This window comes from Dasypus novemcinctus, chromosome 6, assembly GCF_030445035.2.
Source record: "Dasypus novemcinctus isolate mDasNov1 chromosome 6, mDasNov1.1.hap2, whole genome shotgun sequence".
NCBI lineage: Eukaryota > Metazoa > Chordata > Mammalia > Cingulata > Dasypodidae > Dasypus > Dasypus novemcinctus.
The window spans coordinates 112,873,604-112,890,118 of NC_080678.1; the positions used below are offsets into that span (position 1 = coordinate 112,873,604).

Sequence of the window (16,515 nt, forward strand, 5' to 3'; positions counted from 1 at the left end):
CCCCACCAGCCCTGTGTGCTTTACTGCCAGGAGCAAAGCCCTGCTGTCACCGCGCTGTTCCTCCTTCCAGCTCCTTCCGCTTAGAGTCCGAATAAGGCATTCCACGTGGGGTAGCGCCCGCCCCCTGCCGCCCCCTGCCGCCCCCTGCCGCCCCCTGCCGCCTCCCTGCAGCCCCCTGCCGCCCCCCGCTGCTTCCCTACCGGCCCCCGCCGCCCCCTGCCGGCCCCTGCGGGCTCCTGGCAGTCCCTGCGGCAAGCCGCACCGCGCGGAGCCCAGGGCGCCAATCAGCCGCTGGGGCTGACGGGAAATGGACCTTGGTCCCCGTTGCGCGGGAAACGGGTAAGGCCCCTCTGCGCAGGCACCATCTCGCTCGATCTCCCCGCGAGCGCGGGCGCTGGCGCGGGCGGGGTGGCGCATGCGCGGAAGAGCTCGTGGAGGCTGGGGAGGGCCCTGCGGCTGAGCCGGAGCCGGAGTCGGGCTCTCAGGATAGGCCTCCGCGGGGCGCTCTCTGGCTTCTTTCGGGTGCTCTTCGCTATGCCCTCCGCCCCTTTCCTGAAGGACCCTGCGTGCCTCCGAGAGGTGTCGCGTTGAGCCCTCGCCCACCGGGAGGTCGGGAGAGTCCCTTGCCACAAGTCGAGGGCCGAAGCGCGTTTCCCCGGAGCCCCAAGCCGCAGGGGACGGGCTCCGGTGAGCGCGTCCACGGCGACCTCCCTTCCCGTTTCCTCCTTCCAAACAGCGATTCTACTCAAACTGAGCATTGTGTGCTTCACGGCAGGAGCCCAAGGACGGCACTGTCCTGTGTCAGATGTGGCCTCCGTTTCATTATGTGACCATTGTGTTTCTAGGTCCTTGGTGTCCTATCAGAGCACTACTATCCAAGGGTTCTGGGCCTGATCGGAACCGGCCAGTCTGTGTATCCCCAGAGGTCCGGGATTATTTGCGTTCTTTGAAAGACTAGCCTGAGATCCTGGGGTCAGAGAGCTCCAAGGTTTGGAGCTCTGATGTCTGTTCCGACTCAAATGATTTTGTCGCCTAGGCCCAGGTCCTGGTTCCTGGGAACAAAGCCGCTCTTGTGTGGCAAAGAGGGAACCTTGGGAAATGAAATCCCACCTGGAAGATGGCCCACCCTCAGAGCTTCAGAGCAGAGAGGCAGAAGAGCCAGAGAAAGCGAAACCTACCTGTGAATGGCTAGAAGCAATTTGCAATCCTTGAGCTCCATCCAGAAGCCACCCCAAACTGTAATAGGAGCTTTGAGCCAGATTTCAGAAGAGACAGGTGAGCTGGGGCCAAGGCAGAGGGGCCGGCCTGCCCAGGAAGTGTTGCTTCATTTGAGGATTTGAGAGGGTGTGGTCTGGAGGTGGAAAAGAAGTGCCACCTACTCTAAGGAAATTCCTCTCAGTCCTCCCTAACTGCCCTCGACTCCTTTCAAACGCCCCACATTTGCAGGTGACAGGGGGCCTGGCTCCATGCCCCTTAGCAGACGGGGCGCTGAGAGATGCTGCTTCCATCCTGACTCCTGGGCTCAGAAGGTCGTGGGGGAAGGGCATCCTGGATTGCCAATTTCTGCCTAACATGAAAGATGAGAACTGCTGAGTCCAAGAGGGTGAATGTGCAGTCAGGTTTTCTGGTATAGTTAAGTAAAAAAACAGTTTCTTTTCTTTTCATTTTTATTTAAAGGTGGTACCAGGGATTGAACCCAGGACCTGGCATATGGGAAGCAGGCGCTCAGCCACTGAACTACATCAAAACTGGTTTCTGTCAAAAGATGGAGAAACTACTACCAACATAGAGAAGGGCCAAAGGACATTTTCCTATGGGAGGGCATTCTAGTCACCTGGCAGGTGGAGCTTTTTAGGCAAGAGAATCCAGGAGGGGAAAGGCAGGTTAGATTTCTTGTGGTCTCATTCTTTCTTTTTTCTTCCCCAGCTCCCCCCTTCATTGTTCTCTCCATGTTTCCCAGAGCAGCAGAAAATGGACAAATCTCAGGTGAGCTGTTTATTTTATTCCTTACTTTGTTTACTGTGTCTTGTACGAGGTCCTTAAGGTCTGTAGTTGAGAATGGGAATGCAGAAACGGATGGAAGTTAACATCAGGAATAATACACGGAAGGCCATCAATATCAGGACAAAGTGGAATACAGAACTATATAGGCGCTATGATGTTATAGCTGATTTGTCTGATCTTTTGCAGGGCATAGCAACAATGCAGACATTATCTGTGATGTGATTTGCATTGACCATGGAAAGAAATCATGCTAAATCCTCATGAGGCATTTAGAGCTCTTGGCATTGAAGTCTAGACAATGTTCCTTTCCTGGTTTTTGTAAAGGTAACATAGACATGCTTTCTAAGTGAGTACCTGAAATCAGCGCAGCCTGCAGCCTCCCGTTGATCCTCAGGGGAAGCATGGCACTGTGTCAGAGGTGAACTCAGCCAATCCAGGTTTCCAGGGGCCAAAACACCTTGGTCCCGTGGATTGCTTTCTGATGGTCCTAATTGAGCCGGGCATAGAATTTAGGATATCTCTGAAAAGAAAGGCTTGTATCACCTTCAGATAATCTCTGTAAATATTATGTATACATGGTGCAGGAGATAGATTTCAAGTTGTGCGTTCTGGCAGATGTTTTCCCATTTCCCTTTGGCATTTTAAACTGCTTCACTTTGTGGATCTGTCTGATGAGGGACACCAGCACCCTTATTACGGCAAGGTTGTGGATACTTTAGTGCTTGCTTTAATTGAGCTTTCTGTCCAGTTGGTGCTCATGTCCAGTCTCTCCTAGAGTGTTGTCTTGGTTGGTTTCTGGTTTTTTCCTCTCTCTGTGATTATTTCTTTTCAATTCTCTCCACGGAGCTATCTTCCTCTTCTTGCCTTTCTTAATTGCTTCTCCCAAGGTGTCCATTCTTGATCCTCTTTCATCCTTACTCTCCCTGATTCGCCTCTATGGGAAGGCATTATTTGCCGGACTGCTTGGCTCTGTCTTTCCCCTACTTTTAGACCCTAAAGGCCACCACTCTGCTGTATATCTCTGTAGGTATCCAAAGGCTCTTTAAACTCCATCGATTCAAATAAAAGTATTATAGCCCCCGACTCTTTCCCTTTATTTCCCATCCAATATGATCACCAACCAGCCTGTCATCCAAGTGAAGAATGGCATTTATCCTAATGGATGTCTTTTACCTGCTACACAGCCAGTCAGTGATCAAGTTTTATTACTTTCAAGTTATTAATCTTTGTTTTTTTGATTGAGTTAAAGGGCACAAGGCCCAGGTGAACAACTTGACAAATTTTTCTTGTACATAGATAGCTGTCACTCAGTTCAAGATATGGGACAGAAAGCTATTTTGTGTTCTCTCCAAGACCTCACTTCCCCCATTGCCACTCAAGGGTAACCATTATTTTGCCCTCTATCGTTATATATTATTTCATCTGATTTTAAACTTCATATAAATAGAATCATACAATATATATTCTTTTTAAAAAATATATTTTTTCTTTTTTCTTTTTCTCCCCTTTCTTACCCTGCTGTTTTTTGCTGTCTATGTCCATTCACTGTATGATCTTTTGTATCTGTTTCTCTTTTGGTTTTCTCTTTTTTCTCCTCTAAGATTCACTTGGATTCGATCCTGGGGACCTCTGATATGGAGAGGGGTTCCCTGTTGCTTGTGCCACCTCAGTTCCTGGTTTCTCTTGTGCCTCACCTTCATTCTCCTCTTTGTCTCTCTTTTGTTGCATCATCACCTTGCTGCGTGACTCACTTGCGTAGGTGCTGACTCGCTGCACGGGCACTCAGCTTGCTGTGTGGGCACTGGCTCGCCAGGCAGGCCTGCTTTTTTTTTTTTAACCAGGCTTGAACCTGGGTCCTCCCATGTGGTAGGCTGAAGCCCAGTCACTTGAGCCACATCTGCTTCCCAATATATATTCTTTTTGTGTCTGATTCCTTTTATTCAACATTACATCTGTGAGATAGCCATGTTGTTGCATGTTGCAGGAGGTTTTTTCCCCCATCATGTGACGATACCTCAATTTATCCATTCTAGTCTTGATGGACATTTGAACTGTTTGTAATTTGGGTGTTTGCACATGTTCTTTGGTATACATGTGCATTTGATTCTGAGGGGTGTAAATCTGGAAGTAGAATTGATATATATATATATGCTTAGCTTTGATAGATTCCACCAAACATTTTCCAAAGTAATTGTATTATTTGATACAAATGATATAGTCGGCCATATGCGAGAGATCCTGTTGCTCTATAGCCTAGTCAGCACTTGGTTTTGTTGGTGATGCTTTTTTTTTTTTTAATTTATTTATTTCCTCCCCCCATTGTTTTCATTTGCTGTTTGCTGTGTCTGTTCATTGTGTGCTCTCTATGTCTCCTCGTTTTCTTTTAGGAGGCACTGGGAACCCAACCTGGGACCTCCCATATGGTAGGCAGGTACTCAACTGCTTGAGCCACATCTGGTCTTAGGCTTTCTCTCTCTCTCTACCCCCCTTCCCCTCCCCCTCCACCCCCCCAACTGGTGAGTGTAGTGGTATCTCTCTCTCTCTCTTTTATTTTAGGGAGATACTGGAGATCAAACCCGGGACCTCATACATGGGAAGCAGGTACTCAACCACGTGTGCTACATCTGCTTCCCTCATTTTGTTTTTTTTCGTTCTTTTTTAAAAAATTGTATTTCATTTCTTTATTATCTTCTTTAAAGTTAATAGATCACACAAAATGTTACATTAAAAAACATAAGATGTTCCCATATACCCCACTCCCCACCCCCACCCCCATCATTTTTTTAAATTTTATTTTTTTGAAGATATATAGATCACAAAAAATGCTACATTAAAAAATGTACAAGGTTCCCATATACCGCCCCCACTCCTCCCACATCAACAACCTCTTTCATCATTGTGGCACATTCAGTGCAATTGGTGAATACATTTTAGAGCACTGCTGTACCACATGGATAATAGTTTACATTGTAGTTTACACTCTCCCCCAGTACATTCAGTGGGTTATGGCAGGATATATAACGTCCATTATCTGTCCCTGCAATATCATTTAGGAAAACTCCAAGTCCTGAAAACGCCCCCACATTACCTCTCTTCTTCCCTCTCCCTGCCCTCAGCAACTACCATGGCCACTTTCTCCATAACAATGTTAAAATTTCTTCCATTACTAGTCACAATAGTTCTATAGTAGAGTATCAGTAAGTCCATTCTAATCCATATTTTATTCCTCCATCCTGTGGCCCCTGGGAGGTGATGTCCAGTCCACCTCTATATTGAGAGGGGGCTTAGATCCCACATGGATGATCGTTGCAGTTCTCCTGCTTGTGGTTGTAGGCACTCTCGTTTCCCTTGTGTGGTTGTTGACCATCTTCACCTCCCTGTTAGCTGACCTGGGTAAGTCCAACAAACCAGAGAGTAGGAGTTGGAACTCTGCTGAGGCTCAGGGCCCAGCTGGCACATGGACAGTCCAGAGATTCAAGTCCCCTGAGTATACACCAATCCCAGCACCAACTGCAGGTTCAATAAGTGACAGAAGAGCTCATTTTGGTTTTGATTTGCATCTTTCTGATGCCTGATAGTATCAAACATGCTTTCATATATTTCCTGGCCATTATTTTATCTTTATCTGATTTTTGATTAAAAAAAAATCTATTCCAGTCTTTTGCCTATTAAAAAAAAATGGTGTTTGTCTCTGCCATATTAACTTGTAGGAGTTCTTTATATGTTCTTTATATGAGTCCTTTGTCAGATAGAGGTATTGGAAATATCTTCTTTGAGTCTGACACTTGTTTTGAATTTTAATGAAGTCCAATTTATTTTTTTTATGTGTTCTTAGTCCGGTCTTTACTTCTGTGTGCTCTTTATGCTCTGTTTAAAAAAACTTTACACCAAATGCAGTGAATGTTTCATGATGATGGAGGAGATTATTGTTATGGGGGTAGGAGTGGGGTGAGGACCGTTGGTGGTATATGGGGACCTCATATTTTTTGAATGTAATATTATAAAAATAAATAAAAAAGAAAGGAGAAAAAAAAACTTTACCTATTCCTAACTCAAAAATTCTATTTTCATCTAGAATTTGAATGGTTTAACTTTCACATTTAAGTATGATACATCTTAAAGTATTTTATATACACATACACATATATACACATATGTGTATGTATACTTAGATACACATATACATATGTACAATATTTTGATATGAGCTATGGCTATCCATTTCCTCCAGGACCATTTTTGAAAGACATTCCTTTCAAATTTGCAGTGGTGTCTTTGTTGAAAATCAGGTAGCCATCTACTTGTGGGTCTCTTTTTGGATTCTCAGTTCTATTGCATTTGTCTCTTTGTCTAGCATTGTGCCAATATTTCCAGCCCCTGTTACTTAGCTTTATACCATAAATAATATGCGTAACATATTGAATGATTAAAAAAAGTATGTGTCCAGTACATTTAATTGAGAAATGTATGTTTTTATTCAACTGTTTTCTTTTTCAAGTTATTGTCTATATTTTCAATTATTAAATGTACAAATATATTGAAAAAGGAAAAGCATTTGCAGGGAACTGATATGGCTCAAGTAATGAGACCTGCTTCCCATATGGGAGGTCCTGGTTTGGTTCCCAGTGCCTCCTAAGAAAAACAAATGATAAAACCAAGCAAACGTGGAAAAAAACCACTTCAGCTCCCCTGAGCTGAAGTGGCTCCGTGGTTGAGCACCGGTTTCCCAAGTGCAAGGTTCCGGGGTCAATCCCTAGCCCCTGGGTACTTCAAAAAAAAAAAAAAAAAAAGGAAAAAGAAAGAGGTAATTGCAATAGTTCAGATGATGCAAGGTGATGACGGTGGCTGGAGGGGGCAGAGAGAAGCCTGGAATGTTAGCAGAGCCAGGTCCACTGTAGGCCCAGCTCAAGTGTTCTTTTCACTCCCCTTCACATAATACCTTCAGAACCATAATTACTGGCACCGCAGTCTTAGACCTGCCCTTCTGCCTTCTCCTTCCCCTTCCATTTGACGTCAACATCTGAACTAGATCAGAGGAAAAAAATTATAATTTTTTGAGACTTTGTCCATATCCCAAATTCTCTGCAGAATGTAAAGAAGTAGGCAAACTAAATTTATGCAAATGCCATTATTTTCTTCTTGAGATATAATTCACATATCCAAGTATTCACCCTTTTAAAGTGTACAATTCAGTGACTTTATTATATTCACAGCTATGTACAACCATCACCACTATTTAATCCCAGAACATTTCATCACCCCAAAAAGCCAACCCAGTGTTACCACCACCACCATCCACTACCAAAACTTAGTGAATGTAATTAATATCACTGAAATGTATACTTAAAATGAGAAATGTTAATCCTGTGTATATATTACCACAATAAAAATTAAAGGAAAGAAGCCCCATATCCATTCATAGCCGTTAACCATGCCCCTGTCTCTAGCTCCTGGCAACCACTAATCTACTTTGTCTCTATGGATTTGCCTATTCTGGGCGATTCAAATAAATGCAATCATACCAAAAAAAGTGTTCATATCTGTGGATGTAAGTTCCCCACCTTTGTTTTTCAAGATAGCTTTGGCCTGGGGGAGTGGATGTCGCTCAGTGATTGAGCACCTGCCTCCCACACATGAGGTCCCAGGTTCAATCCCCAGTACCTCCTGAAAGTAAAAAGTAAAACAACAGCAGCAACAAAAAGATTGCTTTGGCTATTTTAAGTTCTTTGTCTTTCTACATAAACTTTATGATCATCTTATAAATTTCTCCCCCAAAAACTTGCTGGAATTTGGTATTGCATTGAAAACCAAATTGATCTATAGATAGTATAGGTCATATTAATATTGACCTTTCAATTTATGAACATGGTATTTCTCTCTATTAGGTCTTTAATTTTTCTCAGCAAGGTTTGATAATTTTTCATGTGGAGTCCTTGTACTTCTTTTGTTCGATTTATTAATAGGTACTTGAAAACTTTTTCCCTATTTGTGTGTTGCTTGTATGTAGAAATGTGGTTGATTTTTTTTTTGTATATTGACCTTGTATTCGGTGACTTTACCATTTATTAATTTTATTATTTTATCTGTAGAATATTTTGTATTTTCTACTTATAGAAATTGCTTCCTTTCTAGTCCTTAAACTTTTATTTTTTTTCTTTCCTTCTTGCAGTGCCTAGGAGTTTTAATATACCATGAACTAGAAGTAGTACATCCTTGTTTTCTTCCCAGTCTCAAGGGAAACTTTTCAATATTTTATCATTATGTGTGATTTTTGCTGTAAGATTTTTGGTGCATATTTTTTGGGAAGTTTCATTATTTTCCTAGTTTGCAAGGAGTTTTCATCATCCAAGGGATGCTGAATTACTTATTATTAAGATGAATATATAGTTTTCTCCTTTATTCTTTTAATGGATTAAATAATATTGACATATTAATTGAGGTAATTCTACTAATTTTTCTTTTTAGATTTATTTTATTTGTTTCTCTCCCATTCTCCCTCACCCCCCATTGTCTGCATTCTGTATCCATTCACTGTGTGTTCTTCTGTGTTCACTTGTATTCTTGTCAGGCGGCTCTGGGAATCTGTGTCTCTTTTTGTTGTGTCATCATCTTACTGCATCAGCTCTCCGTGTGTGTGGTGCCATCCCTGGGTGGGCTGTATTTTCCATGCAGGGTGGCTCTCCTTGTGGGGTGCAGTCCTTGAGTGTGGACACCCCTACACGGGGGTCACCTCTGTGTGACACGGCACTCCTTGTGCATGGCAGCACTGCTCATGGGCCAGCTCACCACACGGGCCAGGAGGCCCTGGAAATCAAACCATGGACCTCTTATATGGTAGGCGGACGTTCTATCAGTTGAGCCACATCCGCTTCCCTCTATTAATGTTTTGATTTTCAAATGTTAAACCAATCTTATTTTCCAGGAAAAAAATCCAACTTGATTTTTGATGTTTTAAAAAAAAGGTAATTCATGATTATTGGTTTAGAATTTTTGTCTTTATTCATGAGATAAAGTGTAATTTTCCTTTCCTATGTTTTTGTCAGATTTTATATTTATTTTATACTAACCTTGGAATACATCTTAAGTGTTTTCTCTTTCTCTATTCTCTGGAAGCATTTGTGTAAGACCAATGTTATTTATTTTTTAATTGCTCATAAAATTTCACCAGTGATCTCATCTGGGTCTGGATTTTCTTTGTGGAAAGTTTTAAAATTATCGATTGCATTTCTTTATATTAGGGAAATTATCCTTTAGAATATGATATAAGTTCAGTTCCTTCTCAGCTCATCTTTTCTCATCCCCATGTGTGGGAGCAGGTGCTCTTTGTTCCAGGGAAAGCTTGGGAAAAAGCAATGCTGTCCTTCAGTATACCTGCCTACACCTCCAGGCCAAAGCCATGGCTGTACACATGACAGTTCAAAAATAACCCCATTGGCACCCAGGATTTCTGTTTGCTTTGCTCTCTTTCTTTACATTTCTCTGGATTTGCACTTGTGCTAATTTAGCATCTTGATAGGAACTAAAAGTTTTAGTCCTGTCCTACTCTTAATATTTTAGTCAAGGGCAGCAGTGACTTCCATGTCGCTAAATGCTAAATCCAGTGGTGAATTCTCAGGCTTCGTCTTGCTTGACCAGTTAGCTGCATTTGACATTGTTGATCACTTTTTTCCTTCTGATTTAACTTTCTTCATTTGGCTTCCAGAATACAACATTTTTAAAATTTTCCTTCTCTGATTGCTTGCTCCTTTTCCTTTGCTGGCTCCTTCTTTTCTTCCTACCTCTTGATGTTGGAGAGTCCCAAAGCTCAGCCCTTGCTCCTCGTCCTTTCTCTATCTGTGACCTACCCTTTGGTGTTCTTGTTGATTCTCATAAGTATTTCTGTGGCCAATGACTCCTCATACTCTTTTAGTTTCCTAGGCTGCTTAAGCAAATACCATGAAATTATTTGGCTTAAACAATGGGAATTTATTTGCTTAAAGTTTTGAGGCTAAAAAAAAGTCCAGATCAAGACATCATCAAGGTGTTGCTTTCTTCCCAAAGACTGGCTGCCGGTGTTCCTTGGCTCCTCTGCAACATGGCGAAGCACATGGCTGCATGTGCTGGTCTCTCCCTTCTTTTCTGGGTTTCATTGATTTCATCTTCTTGCTTCTGTGGCTTTCTCTCTCTCTGTCTGAATTTCATTCTCTTATAAAGGTCTCTAGTAACAGGAATAAGACCCATCCTGATTGAGGTGGGCCACACCTCAACTGAAGTAACCTCCGCAGAAGGACCTACTTACAATGGATTTACATCCACAGGAATGGATTAGATTTAAGAACATGTTTTTTTCTGGGGAATATACAGCTTAAAACCACCATACCCAGACCTCTTCCTGCACTTAAGAGTCATATATCTAAGGGTCTACTTTACACCTCTATTTGAATGTTTAATAGACACAGCTGAACATGACTGCAACTGACTTACTGGCCACTTCCTTCCCAAACCTATTTTCTCACAGCCTTCCCCTTCTTGATTGATAGCTGACCCTTTGGAATCATCCTTGACCTGTTTTTCCTTCATGCTGTACATCTTACTTATCAGCAGAACCTCTTGGCTCTAGATCCAAAATATATCCAGAATCTGACCTCTTCTAATCACCTGCAATTACCCAAAACAACCCTCAGGCATCTCTTGCCTGGATGATGTCAGGGGACACAGAGCAGTTCTTGCTACCTGGGGAATGAGTTAGGTATGGCACTCCTCTGCCCAGCATTTCATTTTCCTTTGAGTAAAAGCCAGAGTTCTTCCAAAGGGTTATGTGGCTCATTACTTCTGTATCTCGCCTCCTCCTCAGCCCTTGATCACTCTGCACCAGCCCCACTGGCCTTCTTGCTGTTCTAGAAACATACTGAGCACAATGCCATCTCCATCCTTGTGCGAGATGTACCTGCTGCCTGGAGTGTGCTCTCCCCAGGGACCTTGTGGCCAACTCCCTCTCCTCCTCTGGACCATGTTCAGAGCCCACAGCTCAGGCAGGTCTACCTGGACCCCGAGTTCAAAATTGCTGCACTAATCCCTAGCATTCCTACCCCCCTTACCTTCATCTGTTTTGTATTTTTGCCACCGCACTTCTCACCTGGAGTTTGCTCATTACTCTGTTTATTGTGGGGTTTTTTTGGTAAGATTTATTTATTTATTTATTTTTAATCTTTATTTATCCCTTCCCCCACCTAGATGGTTCTCTCATCTGTCTACTCATTGTTTGCTGGCCTTCTCCAGGGGGCACTGGGAACCGAACCAGGGACCTCCCACATGAGAGGCGAGTGCCCAGTGTCCTGAGCCACATCTGCACCCCATGGGCTGTGGTGTCTGCTGGCTCGTGGCAGGGGTGGCATTCTATCTGGTTGTGGTGAGGGTCACATCTGCTCGTCTTCTTCTAGGAGGCACTGGGACCTGAACCTAGGACCTCCCATGTGGTAGGAGGGTGCCCATCTGGTTGAGCCACATGACTTCCCTGTTTATTGTTTATCATCTCTTATTCCCCTCTTGAATGACTGTACACTTCCTGAAATCTAAGGGAGCGGGGTAAGAAGGCTGTTGTTCACTGATGTTTCCCAAGTATCCAGGACAGTTCCTGGCACATAGAAAGTATTCAGAAGTTGTTGAATGAATGAATGAATGAATGAATGAATTTTTGTGTGCCATTTATTTTCCTTTGTAAGTACGATGTAGCTTAATTTTAAAATCTTAACCTAATTTATTTTTTTGCCTTTAGGATGTTTTTATTGAAGTATATCACTCATACATAAACATACATAAACAATAAATGAATAGTAGTAGTTTAAACTTACAAAACAAACATATATAAGATCATACAGGACTCTCACTGCCTCACCCTACCACCAATACCTTGTATTGTTGTTAAACATTTTTAACTAATGATTAAAGAGCATCGTCAAAATGTTACTACTAACCAAAGTATTTTTCCCCCAATCCACCCTATTATTATCTTTACCTAATTTTTATATGAATATACATAAACAATAAGTTTATAGTAAAAGTTGTGAACTTAAAAGCAAACATGCATAACATCATACATGGGTCCCAACACCTTGCATTGTTGTGGGACATTTGTTACAAATTATGAAAGAATATTGTCAAAATCTTATTACTAATTATAGTCCTTATCTTACATTTGGTGTATTTTCCCCCCAATCCACCCTATTATTATTTTTTAAATATATTTTTATGACAGAAGTTGTAAACTTACAAAACAGCCATGCACATTTGCAGAATTCCCAAACAACACACCTCTATCAACATACCACACTATAGTGGCACAGTTGTTACAGATTATAGATAATATCATCCTATTGTTACCATGTCCATAGTGTAAATTTCTCACACATTGTACATACTGCCTCATTATCAACACACTATATCTTTGGCATAGATGCAAGACTATCATATTATTACTGTTAACCACAGTCCATAGGTCACTCCAGTTATATCTTTCCCATGCTTTTCCACATTCCCACCCCCCTTTAATAGTGACGTTCATTCGCTCTAGCTAACAAAGGACACTCTTGCATCTGTACCCTTAACCACAGTTCTCATCCACCTCTCGGTTTACTGTGCTATTCAGTTCCTAGATTATTCTCTAGCATTCTGTCAATTGGCGTTTATATCCCTAGACTATCATTTTCAGTCACATCCCCATTTATGAACTAGCTGTTACTCGCTATGTGTTACCATCCACTCTATACATTTCCACACTTTTACAGTAAAGCTAATTAAAACTTCTATATATTTTAAACATCAGTAGCCCATTTCAGTCCTCCTCTTATTTCCTTTAAGAATCCACCACCTACCACCACGTTTTGAAGATATTTTCCTACATTTTCTTCTAGAAGCTTTATGGTTCTTTTATATTTAGGTTTTTTTTTTACATTTATTTATTTATTTAATTCCCCCCCTCCCCCGGTTGTCTGTTCTCTGTGTCTATTTGCTGCGTCTTGTTTCTTTGTCCGCTTCTGTTGTCATCAGTGGCACAGGAAGTGTGGGCGGCGCCATTTCTGGGCAGGCTGCACTTTCCTTCGCGCTGGGCGGCTCTCCTTACGGGGTGCACTCCTTGCGCGTGGGGCTCCCCTATGCGGGGGACACCCCTGTGTGGCACGGCACTCCTTGTGCGCATCAGCACTGCACATGGGCCAGCTCCACACGGGTAAAGGAGACCCGGGGTTTGAACTGTGGACCTCCCATGTGGTAGACGGACACCCTAACCACTGGGCCAAGTCCGTTTCCCTATATTTAGGTTTTTGATCCATTTTGAGTTAATTTTTGGATAAGATGTGAGATAGGGGTCCTCTTTCCTTCTTTTGGCTATGGATACCCAGTTCTCTCAGCACCATTTGTTGAATGGACTATTTTGCCCAAGCTGGGGAGGTGGGTTTGACAGACTTGTCAAAAATCACTTGACCATACATAAGAGGGTCTATTTCTGAACCATCAGTTTGGTTCCATTGGTCTATGTGTCTGTCTTTATGCCAGTACCATGCTGTTTTTACCACTGTAGCTAGGTAAAATGATTTAAAGTCTGCAGATGAGAGTCCTCCAATTTCACTTTTCCTTTTTAAGATGTTTCTGGCTGTTCAGGACCCCTTACCCTTCCAAATAAATTTGATATTCATGTTTTCAATTTATTTAAAAAATGCTGGTGGAATTTGTATTGGGATTGTGTTGAATCTGTTTATCAGTTTGAGTAGAATTAACATCTTAATGATGTTTAGTCTTCTAATCTGTGAGCATGGAATGCTCTTCCAATTATTTAGGCCTTTTGAAATTTCTTTTAACATTCAGTTATAGTTTTCTGAATACAGGTGCTTTACATTATTGGTTAAGTTTTTTAAAGATTATTTGGATTTTATCTGTCATATTTTATTTTTACCACTCTTTTGACCCTTTTAGTTACTTTTATTGATATAATAATCTTCATTTCTAGACTCTCTTTCAGGCCTCTCTTCTGTCTTTTCTTTTCAGGCTCTAGCATACCCTTTAGAATTTCCTGAAAATCTGGTCTCTTGGTTAGAAATTCTCTGATTTTCTGTTTATCTGTGAATATTCTAGACTCGTCCTCATTTTTGAAAGATAATCTTGCTGGATATAAGATCCTTGACTGGAAGTTTTTCTCTTGCAGTATCTTAAATATATCATACCATTGTCTTCTTACCTCCATGGTTTCTGGTGAGAAATCAGCAATTAATCTTATTGGGTATCCCTTATATGTTATACATTGCTCTTCTTTTTCTGTTCTCAGAATTCTCTCATTGTCTTTGGCATTTGATATTCTGATGAGTATGTGTCTCAGAGTTGATCTATTCAGATTTTACTCAGATAGGAGCTGTTGTGCTTCTTGGACATGGATATCTATGTCCTTCCATAGGGTTGGGAAATTTTCTACCATTATTTCTTGAAATATTCCCTTTGCCCCTTTTCGCTTCCCTTCTTCCTCTGGCACACCCATGACACATATGCTTGCACATCTTTTGCTGTCATTTAGTTCCCTGACGCATTGTTCAATTTTTTCCATTCTTTTCTTCATCTGTTTTTTTGTATGCTCACTTTCAGAGGCCATTTCCTCAAGCTCACCAATCCCTTCTTCTGCCTCCTCAAATCTGCTACTATATGATTCCAATGTATTTTTTTAAGATTTCTCTTTCCTCCCCCCCAAGTTGTCTGCTCTCAGTGTCCATTTGTTGTGTGTTCTTCTGTGTCTGATTGTATTCTTGTCAGCGGCAGCCAGAACCTGTGTCTCCTTTTGTTGTGTCATCTTGCTTCGTCAGCTCTCCATGCATGCGGAGCCATTCCCAGGCAGGCTGCATTTTTTTCTCACTGGATGACTCTCCTTACAGGGTGTACTCCTGCGCGTGGGGCCCCCCTTGCGGGGGATACCCCTGCGTGGCACGGCACTCCTTGCGTGCATCAGCATGGAGTGTTGGCCAGCTCATCACACGGGCCAGGAGGCCCTGGATTTGAAACTTGGGTCTTCCATGTGGTAGGTGGACCCTCTATCTGTTGAGCCAAATCTGCTTCCCCCAATGTATTTTTAATTTCATTTATTGTGCCTTTCATTCCCATTAGGCCTGCTATTTTCCTACGTATGCTTTCTTTCAAATTCTTCTTTGTGCTCATCCAGGGTCTTCTTTTTTTTTTTTTTTTAAGATTTACTTATTTTCCCCCTTCCCCTCCTCCTACCCTGCTGTTTTGTTGTCTGTGTTGTCTTCTTATTTTCTCTCCTCTAGGACTCACTGGGATTTGATCCTGGAGACCTCTGATGGGGAAAGAGGTTTCCTGTCAATTGCACCACCTCATTCCTGGTTTCTGCTGTGCTTCACTTTGACTCTCCCCTTGTTTCTCTTTTGATGCATCATCATCTTGCTGTAGTCACTTGCATGGGCACTGACTCACCATGTGGACACTTGCATGGGCACTCGCACGGGCACTGGCTTACCACACGGGCATTTGTACTCTCCATGTGGGCAGTTGCGCTCACTGGTTCACCATGTGGGCACTTGCGTGGGCACTGGTTCGCTGTGTGGGCACGCCTTCCCTTCTTTTTCACCAGGAGGCCCCAGGGATTGAACCCAGGTCCTACCATATGGTAGGATGAAACTCTGTCACTTCAGCCACATCCGCTTCCCCCAGTATCGTCTTAATATCTGTAATCTCTTTACCCATCTTATTGAATTTATTAAGGAGATTTGTTTGAACATCTATGCTTATTGTTTCAACTCCTTTATGTCATTTGGAGGCTTATCTTGTTCCTTTAACTGGGCCACATCTTTGTGTTTCTTGGTGTGGATTTTAATTTTTTGTTGGTGTCTTGGCATCTGGCTTAGTAGAGTATCTATTCTGGGTGCAGTTTTTCTCTTTAGTTTAGGGCTTCCTGCCCCTTCTCCCTTGCTGGTTGTGCAGTAGGAGCCAAAGACGTAGTTGGTGCTATAAGCTGTGGAGGCACAAGCAGCTGTCATTGCCTCAGGGACTGATGAAGTTTCTCCCAACTTTCTCCTTTGCCAGGGATAGGGGCAGAGTCACAGCTGTGTGGAATAATCGAAGTTGTGCAGGACTAGACTGTAGTTGCCCAGAAAGACTGATGAAACTTCATGTTCCTTTCTGCCCTCCCTGGAGAGGGGATGGAGCTGCAGTCTATGCAGTGTGGGTCCAAGATGACTGCAGTTACCCCGGTAGACTTCTGACTGTTCAGTCTGTGCCAGCCAAAGGGACCTGGATAGGCTGGTGCAGGGCCTGCCGGCTTCCTCTCTGCCAGAGGTGGGACTGAAGCCTAGGCTAGGGCTGCAGGCTGATCTGGGTGAGAGAAACTGGTCTCTACCATCACTGCGATTTTCAGTCAGCCTGGCTTCCCCTCAAGCTGGGGGTGGAGTCAAATGGCAGCTACTGGCCTCTTTCCAACTTGGACAGGTTCAAACTTCAGCTGTTCTTAGGACTATACTTTAGCCAGTCAAGTTTACTAAT

The 16,515-nt window shown here is 42.7% G+C and overlaps 1 long non-coding RNA gene across 1 annotated transcript in view; it reads left to right on the plus strand.

Moving 5' to 3' along the window:
* Positions 1 to 1,150: 1,150 nt before the first annotated feature.
* Positions 1,151 to 16,515, plus strand: part of LOC131278795 (uncharacterized) — an 80,267-nt gene continuing 64,902 nt past the window's right edge. The window contains exons 1-2 of the long non-coding RNA XR_011649090.1: positions 1,151 to 1,275; positions 1,927 to 1,986. This is a non-coding gene — a long non-coding RNA (uncharacterized lncRNA). The remainder of the gene's footprint in view (positions 1,276 to 1,926; positions 1,987 to 16,515) is intronic.